Here is a 15,813-nt window from a genome sequence, read left to right on the forward strand (position 1 = left end):
AAGGGGAGAGCCATTTCCTGCACCCTAGCCACAGTGCTATCTGTGCCCAAGGTTCCACAATAATTCCTAGGAGGAGCTGCCCCTGCTCCTGCCACCCACCTTGTGCCAGGCTGGGTGCGAGCAGAGCCGCAGCCCTGATGGTCAGCACACGGTTCTGATGCATTGCTGTGGTGCCCACAACATTCATGAACTATTTAATGGAGCTCTGCACAGGACAAATGTCAAAGACTGACAAAACTGCCATACCTTTCTGAAGTCCCTTTTCTGTTACACTGACAAAACACATCCCACCCTTCTTACCACACATAACAACAAGATTTGGGCAGTTACAGAAACAATAAGTTTTTGGGTTTGATACATGTCTTGATGTTGTAGGTAGGTGGTAGGGGGACAGCAAAAGACCATGCAAATCAGAATGAACACACAGGGCTGTTAACTTGGAGGAGTACAGAGAGCTGGTTGCATGCATTTTAACCCCAAGAAGCAAAGAAGGATGAGAATTTACCACTGTGAGACTTGAGAAAGAGTCTTCCATTCCTAATATGAACAAAAAGCACTGTGTTTGTTTACACATTGTCTCTATGAAAACTGAGGCTGACAAAAGTTACCAAACAATGCTCAGCATCCTAAGCTGCACTGTGAGCCGGGCTGCATACCAGCCCAGGACAGGAAAGGGGCAGTCAGGCTTGGAGATCTCCCTGGCACAAACCAGTCCTGTGACATGGAAGTGCTCTGTTACACAGCTTTCAAGCAGAAAACACATGGATATCCTATCCAGCAAGGCAGCTCTACTGCACGGAAAACAGCAGTGCAAGAGATGGGAATCAGACTCCGTTCAGACTCCAATGACTCTTGTTCTGAGTAGAAATACTTTGGGTTAGAGTGAGAGATTTCCTTAAGCAGCTCCTCAGCACCATGTGGAGCAGACCCTTTCAGCAGTCCCTACTCAAGAAAACACACCTACAAGTACCAAGCCCAGTCCTGCCCAACTGTTGCACAAAGGCAAAACAGCTATAAAATTCCTGGAGACTTTCCTCTCTTCAACCAAGAGAGAACAATCCCAGGAAAATGGAAGACTACATTTGAGTGAACTTGCAAAAGAAAAGACTAAGTTTTATTTCCTTGTTTCTGTACACTGCCATCTTGGTCTTGCTTGTACAAAAATGTAAACTTATAATTCATTTTTAAAATTATATTTATTACTATTTATTGAATTATATAGAATTTATTGTGCTCTCTGCAGGAAGTTGATGTGCCCAAAGTATATCATTCTTTGATGTGCAGTGAATCAACATACACTTTCAGTGAAACACCCTGAAAATACACCTCTTAAGCATATTTAACTTGGAAGTGGTACATCTATCTGAAAAATCCAACCTCATCCATACTCTTCCCTCCTTCCCCAGATATGACCCAGAAGCTGTTATCTTTTTTTGATCAGAGGAAACATGGCCCAAATTAACCAATGCAACATAACATGCAGATATATTTCCTGCTTCCTTCCTCCTCATTATCTTACTTTCATGAGCTCAGAAACATGCCCACCAGAAATAATCAGGTCTCAGATGCAAGCAGCTGGTTCTCTATTGCTGCACATCTCAGGCCAGGGATGAGAAGCTCCCCATGAAAGTGGGCCAACTGCTTCTCCACTTGCCTTTGCAACAAGCTACAATTCTGCGTGTGGGCTTTGATTCATGCACCCTATTGGAGGCAGTCCTAGGAATTTTTCATCAGCTTCAGATAATTAAAAATGAATAATGCCTTCAGCACAATAACCCTTGTGCTAATTGTTTGGATATTAAGCTACATTCCTTTTACTTTGCCCCTGCACTTACAGATTCTTGTGTTAACATCACAGTGGTACTATGGAAGTAGTTAGTGTAAAAATGGAAGCATTAAGGCATCTGGCTACAAGAAACTGGAGGTGCTGATGTATGGTGATACGTAGAAGGCAGCATGGGACACAAATAAACACATTGTTTAACTTATTCTGGTAAAATTATGGCATTATATCAAACACCAATGACAACAGGAAGCCTACAGACAACTGTGTTGATGGCCCTTGGTCATTAGGATGAATGGGGCATGCTGTAGCTCTCGCATCACTGCTCTGCTGTACCTTCTGTGTCACATTCAAGTACGAGGAAGGCTTGCTGCCATGAAGTGAAGAAGCCAGACACAAAGCCAGGAGCACATTTTAGGGCCTTTCCTGCATCTTTGTCATGGTTAGTACTATCAGAACAGTGGGACTTCAGGAAGCACTTGTCAAACATAGCTCTGCTCTTGCAGGAAGGCACACTGCTCCAGCTGCTTATGCAAAGCACTAGATACACTGCATACATGTGATGCACCAAATTTAATTAATCAACATCATACAGATCATAAAAATAATCTCAAGTTCATACTACTTGATATTATTGTCAGAAGGGTGTCAATGAGAACTCCAAATGGAGCAAGAGAGAAATTTTGTTTGCAGAAGAAGCAAAAAGTGAAGTCCATCATCAGGAATACATAAGAGAAGAAGGGTTCAGAGGAGGTGTCTCAGCAGGGAGGAGAAGAGAGGCCTCGAAGAGCATAGATAGAGACACACAGAGAAAAGCTGCAAAAGAAACCTTGGTCCTTATCTGAACAGGGACAATAAGAAACTTATACAAACTGATGACAAAAAGACTGTGAGAGAAATACGTCAAAATGAAGAGAAGTTGCAATAAAGGTGTTTGTTCATCACTATAGGAAATATTCTGAGTTTCACAGACTGGGCCCTACCTAAAAACATTTCCTCTAAAGGGAATCTCTGCTCAAGTACATATGGAACTGATTTCTGGAAGAAGCTAGCAGCAGTTTACTGCACTTCAATATGAGATGCACCTGTGAGAGGCCCACAGACCACCTTAATAAAAGTAAGCATAAGAAGAGTCAAGGTCTTAGGCAGTGGGGATTTCACATGGAGGGCTGAGGAGCATGCTGGCATTACCCTCCAGCCCTCTCAGCCATGCAGATCCCATAGCCTGTTCCTGCCCCCTGTGAGGAGACCAGGTCCCATATCTCAGAAATTCTGGGTTGAAGTAGATGCAGCAGTAACATCATAGCAAGGGAAGACAATGGCCATACATGGCAGTCCCTCCATTGCATTGGTGGGACACAATTTTAATTAATTAATTCTTAATGTTTTGAGGCATTAAGAACAATATGTGCTGAGAGACAGAGTAACTGAACTGTTCAGGGAGATGGGGCTGGAACAGGACCAGGTGCAGAGCCCAGGTCCTCTTTGACACAGACCTGTGCCCTGGTGGCTGAGTGGACCAAACCTTATCCAGATTCTTTCCATATCTGTTTGCTCTTCATTTTGTCTTGGCTGAAAATAAATCCACAGCCTTCAGAGCATTTCCTCCTTGCTCCATGTGATTCTGATTTCACTAATTAAAGTTAATCTGATAAAGGAAGGAACTGCAGAGAAGAATAAGAGCACAAAGCCAGTGAGTAAGGGTCAACCGACAAGCCACAGAGAGAGGGCTTTGTGGCCAGGGAGCCCAGTGCTGCAGGGCACAGCAGACTGAGCTGCCTCATCTGCTTGGCCACAGGCTGGGGCTGAGCTATTGGCCACAGCAGCTGCACACCATGACCTCCCTGCTGCCCCGCCAGTGTTTGCGGGATGCAACCTAATGAAAGGCACCAGGGAACAGGAGAAGCACTTCTGCTTCCTGGCTGTAGTTAGCCCAAGTGAAACAACACATAGGCTGGCTCAGGGATGAGTGAAGGATAACAAAGCAGCTTCTCATCTCCAGGCCCTTCATCCAACCTGTGCCTGGAGGGCAGCACTGATTTAAACTCATTGGCACCTGGTGGTGAATGAGGGTTTCTGTAGGAAATGAATGCCTGGATTTCAGAATAAAGCAGTTCTGGGATAAAGTAGCTGAGAGCAGAAGGAGTACGTGGGGCTTAGTACCCCAAGGACAACAAAGCTCCAGCTCACAGCTTCTCCAGGTACAGAGCAACTCTGACAGCATCACTGGATGAAAAAAGCAAAGTTATACTCACTGGATGAAAAAAGCAAAGTTATACTCACTGAGAAACACCCTACAAGGTACTAAGCACCCACAGCTCAAAGCTAACAGGACCATGACAACATTCAGCTTTCTGGCTCAGTGAGTGGCTACCTACTCCAAGGAACATCCTGGGGTGTTCATATCCAGTAGATTTACAATGAAGAGCATCTTCAGAGGGGTAAGGAAGCTGAACCCACTCATAGAATGCACAAAATATCAGAGTGATAATTGGAAAGCTAGGAAATAAGATGAGCTCACCTTATTTACTTTTGAGATCTTAATGGTACTGAGGCAGTGAAATCAGTTTTGCTGAGCATAAGGCAACGGATCAATTCAAAGTACTCAAGCACAAAGGATTTCCTTTACCCAACTTATATCTGGGAAGCAAGGAGCCACTGGTAAGGTAGAGCAGGATATCCTTTTGCTCCAAACAAGCCAACAGATACATTCACAGAGGCTCACCACTGAGGCACAATATTCACATACAGTTAAAGATTTACCAGTTCTCTGCTTTCCTTAAATTGCTGCTACATACATTGATTTCGACAGCACCCCTGCCCCTCCTCTGCAAACTCTATTCATTGTTAACTTGTTTAAATTAAACACAAGCACGGACAGGATCAGCAAGCAGCCGTCTGTTTTATTAGTGCTTCTACTTCAAATGTCAGTCTTAGTCCCTCCTTGCTAGGCTCTGATCTCTCATGACAATTTGATTAACTTTACATTTCCTTTTATTGTTGGAGAAACATTTGGAAAATCTTACCATATCTTACTGGCTGGTTTTGTGACCAAGATGGTGATTATGTCCATGCTTAGCATCATCCATCAAAATCAGGCATCTGACAGTCAGACCATTTGAAAAACTCGTCATTCCCAAGAAGTGTGCAAGTCATAAAGTGTTTCCTCATTGTGAATAAACATAGGACATTCGTTGTTCTCTTAAGAGCAATATTATCATTAGGAAACTCTTGAACAACTTCATTAAGACTCAGTCTCCACTTTGCATTAGTCTGCACAGACAAGAGCACCTTCTCGGCTCCCAACAGCTAGAAACTGATATGTTTTTTTACCCCAAAAGCCACATTCCTGTGGTGACTCCCCAATGGGAACATACCATTAATTGAAGGACTGTCAAGACGTGACATATCCCAGAGAAAAAGATGCTCCATCTCACTTTGACAGAACAGCTCAGAACTTTTTCCCCTTGCCTAGTGCTCAAACTAATCTAATATTGCTTCAAGCCTCTGGCATATACTCAGCATTACATTTCTGCTGGCCTCTGAGCTCCTGAATTTTGGCTCAGTCCCAGAGCATCAAGACACCATTGAAAGAGGCTGGAAGGAAGTTGGCCTGGTTTTGACTTTACGTTTTGAGACCAGGATCAGAAATAGTTGTGGTAAGAACCTCATGGAAAAATGCTGGTTTCCTGGTGTTTTTGACAGTTTATCAAAAGTAGATGTTAAAATTCTTTCCTAGCATCATCTTCATTGATTTGAAAAAGTGTAGCTACTTCATCATTCTGAAGAGTCATACCACTTACCTCTATTCAAAGAGGACACAGCAGTAGATGTTACTGCTCACATCATCTAAGTCTCTGTTCATCTCAGATCTGCTTAACTGCATCCTGCTTTAAATCACACACAGAACTTAAGATAGACCTTGATGTAAGATATAACTTCACCTGTAGAGATTAGGACTATTAGTGCTATTAGAGCACACATATCCTTCTCCAGAATACACATCCCTCACCAGTTGTACTACCATTTGTACTGGTCATTACTTAGTAATTCAACATTCCTCTATCCCATCTATTTCTACCTGCATATTTACAGCTTTTCTGCTACTTCAGGACAAAGGTCAGCCTTGCTTAAGGTGTTTGGTTGTTGTTGTTGTTGTTGTTTTTTTGTTGTTTTTTGTTTTTTTTTTTTTTAGTACCTACATATTTAGTTCTGAAAAATTATTTTTAATTAAAAGAATAATTAAAATAGCTAAGGGAATTAATATGACTTCAGGAAGTACTTGGAATCATCAAGGCTTAGTGGTATCATCTGAATAGTGGTACCTATCTCATACCTGAGCCACCCATTTGTCTGCTCAGTGAAAGACAAAAGTTAATACTGACATATGGACATCAAGCATCATGGTTGGGTCACTTGACTGACCTCAGATCCCAGGCCACAGCAAACTCTTAAAGCCTCTGACAGCCCTGAGTACACATGAGGCTTAAAACTTTACAGGAGCTATCCCAAGATCCTCACATCAGTCTCAGAAATACACAGGTTGCACAGCATATTAAACTCCCATTTCTTCTTGCATCAGGATACTCATGAACAACAACAACAATAAATTACAATACCAGAATACCTCCCGATGGATATACGTAAAAAGTCTATATTATTTGTCATTTTTCAGCTTATTGTGAAATTTCTCTGTAGTTTTCAAATATATTTGATCATTCTGTGATGTGAAAAGCTACTATACCAGGCTTTGGAAATAAGCAGTTCTGCTCTCACTAAGTTTACAGAAGGAACATAACTCCTCAGCATCTCAAATTAAGTAAACAGAGGCTTTCTTTGCTGAAGTCTCATTTCAGTCTATCAAAACAGGGTAACACAACAAACTAACCTCCCATTCTGAGGTGAATAGCTGCTTGTGTCTTCTGAGATGCACTTGGCTTTTCTAATGAAGAAGAGAAAAAGGAATAGAGGAGACAGAAGACAACTGTGAATAGCTAGAAAATAAGAGTAGTCAAGATTTATAGCAGAAAAGCAGACACTTCCTGATACTTCTGCATCTTCAAGCCCCTACAATAGAGAGATTCAGATCATTAGGAACTATTTAGGCTCCTCTCACTATCATGGGTCTGAACTCTGCAACAGTGTGCGAAACCACTCTTCCAAAACTTCAAAACAAATGAAAGCTATTTATGCTAACCTGATACCACAGTCATGCTAGGGAAAATAAATCTCTTTTGACCCAGGAGAGCACATAATGAAAGCTGGGATCTGGCCCCATATCACCAACTCTCCCTGCCTGAGCGCCCATAAACCACAGGCTTAATTCAGCATCTTGCTTTCAGTGCTATGGGTGCTGGAAAGAGTCCAGCCCCTGCTGTCCTAGGGAAGTGATAAAACCCCATGTGCTAGTTAATGCATTGCCTCTTATAGGCCCATGCAGCAGGTGAGCAATTATCACTTGCAGTCTAACTTAATGCTTTACAGGGCCCTAGAGCTGTTTTCAATTAGCTTCAGTATATCGTTGAAATTAACTCATTTGTGTCACCTTGCAAGTGGGCTGTGAGGAACAGATGAAACAACTGGAATTGAGTACAGGTGACACCTCCCCTCTCCTCCTGTTTCTTGGTGCTCCTTGTGCTGGAGCCAGAGGGGTTATGTTTCATGGAAGAAAACACAGATGGAAAAAGCTAGTTTGATCCTCCCAGGAGCTGAGGGAGGGTTGATCCCCAGAGTCTTGTCTCCATGGAGTTTTTCCAGACTAGTTCTCTGTATCCCAAGAAACAGTCTTTCAAGCACTTCCCTTTGGATTATCTCATAATCTCTTGAGGCTTTTCATCACTTTGCCTATAAAAGCATATCTTTATAAAGAACTGCATTACATGTCTACTTTATCTGTAAGCTGTGTTTAATGAATGCTTTCAGGCACTATGAACTAATTTGGAGCCTGATGTAAAGCAAGATTAATTATTTCAAGATCATTGGATTGTCATTGTTGTAAGGCATTTTCTCTTAAAGAGACGTTCTAAATGTTGATGTCAGGACTAAAAAAAAAGCAAAAAAATTGGAATAGCCTGCCCAGGGAGGTGGTGGATTCACCATCCCTGGCAGTGTTCAAGAGGCATCTTGATGAGGAGCTACAAAATATGGTTTAGTGGTTTGTGGTAACAATGGTAATGGGAAGATGGTTGGACTAGATGATCTTGTAGGTCCTTTTCAACCTTGTGATTCTATGCTTCTATGAAATCAGTCTAAATACTTACAGGGATCCTTCTGTAATCTCTAAACACACTTCAGAGCCTATGAGTGGTATGTAAATCAGACCAAAAAAACAAAACAAAACAAAAAAATCTCTCAGTAAGATTACAAAGACAAATACTTTGCAATGTAATGTAGTTCTTGGGTAATAGTCTTAAAGAGAAGACTCAAACACTAAAGAGATGTCTTGCTTTGATTGTTACACTCTGAGTTCAGTGAACTTGGCTTTACAGGAGCTCCTTTTAACACCTCACTCTTGATAAATTATGAGTTTTATACTGAGTGTGATGGTGTACCCATCTGAAATTATCTGTAAAGCAAATAATTAAACTCCACAGATACCATGACTGTATGTTATAATTTGACCAAACAAAAATTACGAGTCAAACTCAGCCCTTAAGAATTAGTATCCAACTCTACTAATGGCCTTGGAATGCAATGGAAAGCACAGCAATAACAGTGGAACAGCAAGGCCCTACGCTACAGCAAATGAGTACATGCACAAATGCAAAAACCAGGAGCACAGAAATAAAAGAAAGAAGCTGCTTACCTTCAGAAGGCCACAGATACACAGGGATCTCCAGCAAAATACTCTTGTTTCCCCTGCCAACACTTAAATGAGGTCTGGGAAGAGGTGGATCCTGGCTCCATCCCTTTCAGTCATTCAGGTGCATTGCATACACCTGAGCTCCCCTGGGTTGGCCCTGCCTTCCACCAGGTGCTCAATAACCAGTTCAAGTTGTGACAGCATTTTTGCTGCAGATTTGCTTACAAAATTCCTGAAGAAGAGACTTTTTTTGGGAAAAAACAAAAATTCATACTTAAAATGCACTCTACAAAACAAACATTGGTACATTCAGTGATGGGAAGAACAGGCCCAGTGTTCTCCATAAAAACACACTTCTGTTGATCCAAATGCAACACATAGCTCAGGTCATTATTTCTAGCAAAAAGCTAATTTCACTGATATCAAGAATGTGTTCAAGTTGTGAAAATCAGCACTGTACTGTACTAACACAGATGGAGACATCACCTGCTCTGGACAGGTGGCCAATACATAGTACACCAGTTGGTTGTCCAAGATATATGGATGCTGAACAACAAGCTGAATGCCATATACTAAATGTTTATTTGAGGTTGGATCTTTGAACACCAACATCCTTCTTCTGCGTCCAGTACTCTGAACGTGTAAGGTTGGCTGTGCAGTCTGCATTACAGACAGATGACAGAAAGATTTGTCCTGAATTCTCTAGAATCTCTTTCTTGCATTTCCACATGTACAACACCTAACTGCAGAGATTACAATTATTCTACATTCTGGCACTTGCAGGAACCAAAATGCCACAACAGCATTGAGGAAGTTGTGCGCCCACCCTTGCAGCAGTCAAACGAGCTGCAGCAATGACAGACAGAGGCTTCTGAAAAACCCACATCAGCTGGAGAGCGTTCAGCAGTGCAGGGCCGGATGTTGGGACCAGCTCAGCACCAGGGAGCAGAGCTTCCCAGAACTGGAAATGTCAGACTGCTTCATAAGGAGAGTCAGGCCTGGGCCCAAACCCAAAATGTCAGGCCAAATCTGAACTGCCCCAGATTTGGATTTGGATGTGAAATCTGTGGCTTGGGACTATTTCTGTTTTATATTTTAAAAGCTAATTGTCTCTTTCCATGGGTAACGAAGTATCACAAGAGCTAACATGGAAGCAGCAGATTGAAATCTCTCAGGATCCCATTTTGCAGTAGTCAAAAAACCCTTTCTTTCCTGGAAGCAGGGAACAAGCTTTGCCACATCTGCAAGCCAGGGAAAATTGCTGGAAACTCTGGAGTGAATAATTATACACAAATGTTTACAAAAAAATAAATAAGAAGAATGTATGCATAAGTCAAGAATAACAAGTGACATGTGGCCAGAACCCTGAATAGCTACTAAGGCCCAGGGTACGTAATTTTCACATCATTTGCTGCCCTAAGCAGCTAGAAAGGGCAGTTAGGAGATATTAGTACACAATGGCTCTCAGTACCTGATATTTATAGTAAGTTTTCAGTGGCCAAAGAAACAAATCAAAAAAACCCAACCTAAGAGAGGATGGAAAAAGCCCAGGATAGAGAGTGTTCCTGTACTCCTGTCCAAGAGAGAGGTGTTTGGGCAATGTGTGCCTCCTTCAGGTCTGCGTGCACACAAACTCTGGCTCTTGTGCTCTGTGAGAAAAGCTGTCCTTGCCAATCTTGTAGAGAGATAGGGAATGGCAGCTCAGCAGTCCCCTGCTCAAGCTCAGTAGCAGATAGCAGATCTTCTGGAACAGGATAACACTCCTGAGTGCTGCTCAGCTCCTTCCAACAGATTGCTGGAGACCGATTTACTGTTTACTGGTCCTATGAAAAATAAATATAGAGAGAAAAGCAATTTGGGAACTATCAAAGTGAGTAGCTGTAGCTTTTACGGAACTGGTTTTATGAGAGATTGCTTCCAGGTGACTCTTGGCTGGTGCAAGGATTTGTCTGACATAGAGCAAATCAGCCTGCTGAGGGGCTTGGGGCTACTGGACTGAAGCCACAGCCCACCTTCCCATGGTCCTGGGCAAGTGCTGGCACTTGTGCCTGTGGGATGGCTCAAAATGATGGCCTTCTGCCTATAAAAATAAATCATGCAGAGGCAGATCTGACTGGACTCTCTCCAAAATGAAAGGCTCTTCTGCTCTGGTACGCTCTTACCAGGCTCAGACTTGGGGTGACATGCAAATGCTGTCTGTTTCCCACCTCTCTTGGGAACCAGTGTCAGCACACATGCGTACATACATGTGTTTGACTCAAAAATCATCCTCAAACAGCAGACCGCAGTTCAACCCCCTACCAGCACAGTGAGCCTACACACAAGATTGCCATCTCTCTGAAGTCTTGCCAATCTAGCAGTGCTAACAGGGTTTCTCCATAACCACCCTGTGTAGCAGGAGCTTCTGCTAGGAGGTTCACCCCATCCCAGTGCTTGTGGTTGGGTTGGGATGGTTGTGATCCAGTCTACACATTAGGGGCTGATGTTCGCAAGGCAAGGAAGGCTGCAGGGGAAGATGCCCAGATGTGTCTCCATTACTGCAACACACAGCTCAGTGCATGTAAGGCTGGATGCTGCCGAGGAATGGGGCCTTGCTGGGTTTCGTCTCCCTTTCTCTGAGAAAACTGAGCTCTAACGAAGGCACAGTGGCAAGACACCTTGCAGTCATCACAAATGTACATCAAGAAACAGGAAATTTTGAAGTCATGCTTGTTCTGCAGGTTTGAAAAGAAACAAATTTTGTTTTGTTTTATTTCCTGTTGATTATTAGGAAACATTTCTTCTCAGGAAGTATGGTGAAGCACTGGAGCAGATTGTCCAGGGAGGGAGTGGAACACCATCCCTGGAGGTTCCAGAATCGTGTAGATGTGGCACTGAGGGCCACGGGTTGGTTGGCATGGTGGGGTCTGGCTCTGTTTGGACTAAGTGATCTCAGTGGTCTTTTTCAACCTTAATGTTACTATGTCTCTACGTACTTTTTCACTTTCCTATTTTTCATTCCATTCTACCTTTCCTTTTTGTTTGTTTGTTTTTGCCTCCCTTGTGTCTCTTTATTTGCTCTTTGGGGAAAAATACAGATGGAGGAGCTTTCAGAGCCAAAAGAATGTACAGAACTGACATCCAAATAGGAAAATGTATATTATCCCTCCATGTCCAAACCTTCTGATTTCTTGGTTTTGTTCAAACAAAACCAAAACTAACACCTGTTACTACAAGAAGTAATTGTTAGCTTTGCAAATACAAGAAGTACTTAAGCCTACTTCATTTTTTCTCTCATGCACACATGCATAACCAGAGAAAAACCCAACCACCCTGAAATGAAACAGAGACCCTTTTCCAAGGAGGAAACTTCTAAAAACCTGTCCTATAGAAATAAAGACTGTCTGCTGCTTTTATCTGAAACCTGGACCTGATTTCTAGTTTGGTAGTTTTAAAGTAGGCAGCAGAATGTACTGATCTGGAATACAGAGCATGTGATGGTGCATAGAGGAACAAGCAGTACTGTTCTCCTGATCCTCGTATTTAGCAACGTATGGTTGTCAAGGAATCTGCTAATTACTGGCAGTGGCAATCAGATCAGTGCATCTTCTACCTGCCTCATCAGGCTGGTGGGCATGGAAGCCTGGATCAATCCGTGCGGGTGTTCAAAGACTTCTGTTTTCCAATGGAGGAAGACTCAAAAGACAGGAAAAGAGGATCAAATAACATTTTTATCCCACCAGGAGATGCTGAGGTGAGCTCAACAGCTGCCCTTGCATCACTCTCTGGATTGCAGTGCAGTCACATCATCATGGCTTGTTCCGTCCCCCATTTTTCATTTTACATCTCTTGACACAATCAGCCTACCCTACAGAAAGCTCTTTTCTTCATGGACCTATGTTTTAAGAGATAAAATCCCATCCCCTCAGAAGCAGATAGGTGTGCTCCTGGAGCTTTTGCCTCCACTTTCCTTTTAGACCTCTTTGGATGCTTTCAGCTCCTCCTGTTGCAGCAGCACTCAACTGGCCCACACATCAGTTGCTAACATGAGTGCAACAGCAGGCAGGATCCCTGCCAGCTGGGGTCAGTAAGTGGCTGCGGTTAGCTATCACTATGCAAAATGTATGTACAGGGACAGGCTGAACCTGGCTGTTGAAGCAGCACTGCCGATGGGCTGGTACTGGTAAGAACTGCACACAGTCTGCTTTTCTCCTCTGTTGCTCCCCTTGGCACCATGCCTGGGGCTAGGAGTAGGCTCCAGGTGTGGCAGCTTTGCCAAACCACAGCAGATCCAGGGTTCACCCCCTGCAGGAGAGGAGTTAACTCCCTCCCAGCAGTCCCACACCACTAGGATTCGGAACGGATTTCTGCATCGTTCTTTAGCCATACCCAGATGCTTGGTATTAGTGCAGGCAGCTCTGTGAAGATTGTTTCATGCTACACCTCGGATGGGAAAGATATTTGGACAAAGTAGTGGTTTGGCTATTGCTTTGCAGGTCTAGTGTATAACTCAAGTGGAAAGAGATTTAGCTCCAGTGACTTCATGCAATTCAGAATGCACAAGAGCTCTCTGTTGTTAAGACAGAAGTTACTTTTAGTCAGCTTTTACTCCGCATGAAAAAGCCACAGTGAGTTGCACTCTCCCTTTTTTGTGAGCATGTGCATGTGTAATCCTCAGCCTGAGAGCCCTCTGGCATCAGAGCATCTGAGGTATGACTCAAAGGTGCATTTAGCTGTAGTATCTAATGAAATCAAAGCAAAAAAAGACCAAATACAAATAAGCAAAACTCATTCTATGCTGAGACTGTAAAGAAAACAAAGCATTCCATCCTTTTCAGAGCTTTTCTGTAAGTTTATTTTGCTCTGTCTGGATGGTGAAGCTGTACCTCTCTCTTGGCAACTCAGTGCAGCTCCTATGCCACAGAAAGGTATTGTTTTGTCAGGGCCTCTGCTGTGCTGAAGTAGTGTTATTGTCCATTTCTGTGGAAATAAATAAGGAGCATAACTTTTGGAGCAACCTATGTTGCAATCCAAAAACAAGAGTGAGCACTACCCCCTGAACACGTGCAGGGGCAAAAAAAGAGAGGTTAATAAGGAACAAAATTCTGCAGGACTTTTGAAAGACTACAAAGCTTCCTGGCTGAATGGCAAATATCAGGGTGTGCACATGTAAAAGGATTGCTAACCCTGGGATTTTCCAGAAAAGTAAACCATGGTCTTCCATTTGTTTAGAACCAAGTTTAATTTCAGCATATTTTTTCTTCCCACGGCTCACTATAATGTTTTAGTTTGAAGAAGTCTTAAATATACTGGGGAAGATATGAGAGTAGATTGTTGTTCCAGTACAAAACCTGCAGCCCCTGACAAATTCCAGAGCATGATCTCAAGCTGTCTCCTAGATTGCCTGGGCAGAAGGTATTTCCTCACAAAGCTCCGAGGTTCGTTTCCTGTTTCCAATCATGGGGGACTGCGGGCTCCTACAGGCAGGGACTGCTCTTTGTCAGCCCCAGAGCCCAAGGAGCCGCTGCTGAGTCCTGCCCTCTCCCTGTGACGTGTCCATCATCTCAGCCCTCTATTTCTGCTCTTCACTGTTTTCCTGTTTCACGGCTGCTGTCTGGTAACATCTAAAGGAAAGAAACTGAAGTTGCAAGGAGAGAGAGCTGTTTGTCACTGTAAAACATCTGCATAACCTCTGCTGTCTTTGCACTTCTGAATCATTTGCTATCCCACCATTTGCACTTGTCCCATTTGTTCAATCTTCAGTGCATTCACCACAAGATCTAGGCAAAGAACTTGCGCCAGAGTTGCCTGTACCTTTATAAAAATAGGTTAAAAAAACCCTCCAAAACACCAACATCAGAGGGTTGAGCTAAACACACTTGATGAGTTTTGCTTTCCTTCTGGGCTTTACAGATCAGCCAGGACTGACCGTGCACAAAATGGAGGCGGTTCTCCACACCTTTCCAAAAGGATTTAACCCAAAAGAGGAATTCCTGATTCCTAACCTGGTGCAATGTCCAGAAACTTGTAAGGCTGATTTTGCTGTGTCATGAGCTGATCTTTAGCAGATGCTGAAAGGTTAGGAAGTGCAATTATGGGAAAATTGCACTAAGGCAAACAAGTACATGCCAAGTTCTGCCTCTCTCCATTACCCACCTGAGCCCCTTGATTGTGGAAGACAACACACCATCTGTGTGTGTTTTCTCAAGGGAAATAACTATCCCAAGAACAATGTCTGTGCAAGGGAGCAGGAGGAGTGAGTGAGGCTCCCAGAAGGAGCAGGCGCTCAAGAGCCAACGCCAAGCCTTGGAGCCATGCTCACAAGAGCTGTGGGCAGTTGATGCCATCTTCAGGTGCCCCAGGTGGGGTGATCTCAGAAAACCCACATGGCCCATCCCACTGTGTCTGGCCATCGGAGGCTTACCAGGAGCATCTGAGGGATTGTCTGCAGAAGAGGAGGCTCGTGGGAGACCTTATTGCTCTCTACAAATACTTGAAAGGAGGTAGTGGCAGAGCAGGGGTTGGTTGCTTCTCCCAGGTAATAGCTATAGGAGAAGAGAAAATGCCCTTAAGTTTCACTAAGGGAGGTTCAGATTGGCTACTGGGAAAAATTTCTCAAAAAAAAGGGGTAATGTGTTGGAACGTGCCACCCAGATGGCCATCATGGAGTCATTGTCACTAGAGGTGTTAAAAGCATGTAGATACAGTACTTAGGGACATGGTTAGTGGGTGTAACATCAGAGAGCCCAGTGCAGTGGGAAGATGCTATAAAAAATTAGTAGCAAAAGGACCAGCATGATAGGAAGATGTCACAAAAGATAGAAGTGCTAACCCATCTACCAAGTTCCAGGCTTAACAGTAAAAACTCCACAAAGGAGGAATCTCCAACAAAAGAACCTCCTGCAGTAGCAGTCAGCCCTTAAGTGAGGTCTAAGTGCAGCCTGGCTTCACCCCTTCTGGTCACACAGGTCAATTGCTTTCACCTGTGCTCCCAAGGCTGACCTGGTCTTGTCTCCAGGTGTTCAATCAGTGGTTCAAGCCATGAGTCAACAGTTCCCATATACTGGGCAATACTGGTGGAAGGTGGACAGCTGGTCCAGATGATCTTAAAGGTCTTTTCCAACCTTGGTGATTTTGTGGTTCTATGATTTTTCTCCACATCCCTGAGCTCTGGCCTTCCTGAGTGTGCGGTGTGGAGCTCAGTTCTCATGAGAACAAGCTTTCCGGGCACTGGGAGATGTCAGATACT

General features: G+C 43.5%; 1 long non-coding RNA gene across 2 annotated transcripts; it reads right to left on the bottom strand.

The window, feature by feature from the left end:
- Positions 1–12,121: 12,121 nt before the first annotated feature.
- Positions 12,122–15,475, bottom strand: LOC107314738. 2 transcript variants are annotated; one of them, XR_001555606.2, is made up of 3 exons: positions 15,397–15,475; positions 14,989–15,109; positions 12,122–14,188 (listed from the first exon to the last, which is right to left on the bottom strand). It is a non-coding gene; the product is annotated as an uncharacterized LOC107314738 (long non-coding RNA). The 2 variants fall into 2 exon arrangements; XR_001555607.2 differs by having other exon boundaries at positions 12,122–14,202.
- Positions 15,476–15,813: the final 338 nt, after the last annotated feature.

The sequence above is a fragment of the Coturnix japonica genome, chromosome 5, assembly GCF_001577835.2.
Source record: "Coturnix japonica isolate 7356 chromosome 5, Coturnix japonica 2.1, whole genome shotgun sequence".
Classification (NCBI taxonomy): domain Eukaryota; kingdom Metazoa; phylum Chordata; class Aves; order Galliformes; family Phasianidae; genus Coturnix; species Coturnix japonica.